General features: G+C 52.4%; 1 non-coding gene across 1 annotated transcript in view; it reads left to right on the top strand.

The window, feature by feature from the left end:
- The first annotated feature begins 402 nt into the window (after positions 1-402).
- LOC144425316 (small subunit ribosomal RNA) overlaps positions 403-1,891 on the top strand; it is a 1,810-nt gene continuing 321 nt past the window's right edge. Inside the window, exon 1 of the ribosomal RNA XR_013477460.1 lies at positions 403-1,891. This exon is cut by the window's right edge and continues 321 nt beyond it. This is a non-coding gene — a ribosomal RNA (small subunit ribosomal RNA).

Raw genomic sequence — 1,891 nt, forward strand, 5'->3', positions numbered from 1 at the left:
CGGCGTCGAAAAAAGCCGAGCCAAAAAAAGTTAAAGTACAAACGCGATGCTAATGAGCGAGCCGTTGTCTCGACTAATATGTAGGGGGCGTTCGATCGAGCGTCTGGCTTGAGCGCTTGTCGGCCTAGCAGAACGGTCGCATTGTTATGCCCGGGTTTTAGGCACCGCTGCAGGCGGCCGGCAGAGCTCTTGTTTGTGCGAAACTGAATGGATCGAGCCCGAGAGAGGGCGAGCAAAGAAAAAACGCAAATCGCTCCGCCTGGCACTGCCGGCGAGAGCGTGGACGTCGCGGCCAGCGACTGTCGAAGCTGAGTACGGCCGCAGGCGATCGCCTCGGTCTTAAACGAATGCGACGAGCACGCGCCGGGCGGCCCAGCAAAGGCCGAGCGCAGCTGTCGCAGCTATCTGGTTGATTCTGCCAGTAGTGATATGCTTGTCTCAAAGATTAAGCCATGCAGGTGCAAGTACGAGTTCTCGTAAAGCGAAACTGCGAATGGCTCATTAAATCAGTCTTGGTTTATTTGGTCTCGTAAGCGAAGTGGATAACTGTGGTAATTCTAGAGCTAATACATGCATTAAGCGCCGACTTCGGGAGGCGCGCTTTTATCAGATCAAAACCGACCGGGTTCGTCCTGTGACGTTTGATGACTCTGGATAACCACGCGGATCGTACGGTCTCTGCACCGACGACGTATCATTCAAGTGTCTGCCCTATCAACTGTCGAAGGTACGCTACGTGCCTACCTTTGTGATAACGGGTAACGGGGAATCAGGGTTCGATTCCGGAGAGGGAGCCTGAGAAACGGCTACCACATCCAAGGAAGGCAGCAGGCGCGCAAATTACCCATTCCCGACACGGGGAGGTAGTGACGAAAAATAACAATACAGGACTCTAACGAGGCCCTGTAATTGGAATGAGTACATCCTAAAACTCTTAACGAGTATCCATTGGAGAGCAAGTCTGGTGCCAGCAGCCGCGGTAATTCCAGCTCCAACAGTGTATGCTAAAGTTGTTGCGGTTGAAAAGCTCGTAGTTGGATTTAGGGCGAGCGCCGCCGGTCCGTCGCAAGGCGTGTCACTGGTTGCGTTCGCCTCACCTTCGGTTCTCCGTCGGTGCTCTTGACTGAGTGTCGGCGGTGGCCGATAAGTTTACTTTGAAAAAATTAGAGTGTTCAAAGCAGGCTGTTCGCCTGCATAGTGTTGCATGGAATAATGGAATAGGACCTCGGTTCTATTTTGTTGGTTTTCGGAGCACGAGGTAATGATTAAGAGGGACAGACGGGGGCGTCCGTACTCTGCCGTTAGAGGTGAAATTCTTGGATCGGCGGAAGACGAACTACTGCGAAAGCATTCGCCAAGAATGTTTTCTTTAATCAAGAGCGAAAGTCAGAGGTTCGAAGACGATCAGATACCGTCCTAGTTCTGACTATAAACGATGCCAACTAGCGATCGGGAGGTGTTACCATGACGACCTTTCCGGCAGCTTCCGGGAAACCAAAGTCTTTGGGTTCCGGGGGAAGTATGGTTGCAAAGCTGAAACTTAAAGGAATTGACGGAAGGGCACCACCAGGAGTGGAGCCTGCGGCTTAATTTGACTCAACACGGGGAAACTCACCCGGCCCGGACACAGGTAGGATTGACAGATTGAGAGCTCTTTCTTGATTCTGTGGGTGGTGGTGCATGGCCGTTCTTAGTTGGTGGAGCGATTTGTCTGGTTAATTCCGATAACGAACGAGACTCTGGCATGCTAAATAGTTACGCGACCTTCTCGGTCGGCGTCTAACTTCTTAGAGGGACTAGTGGCGTTTAGCCACACGAGATTGAGCAATAACAGGTCTGTGATGCCCTTAGATGTCCGGGGCCGCACGCGCGCTACACTGAGTGAAGCAGC

Source organism: Styela clava, chromosome 7 (genome assembly GCF_964204865.1).
Source record: "Styela clava chromosome 7, kaStyClav1.hap1.2, whole genome shotgun sequence".
Taxonomy (NCBI): domain Eukaryota; kingdom Metazoa; phylum Chordata; class Ascidiacea; order Stolidobranchia; family Styelidae; genus Styela; species Styela clava.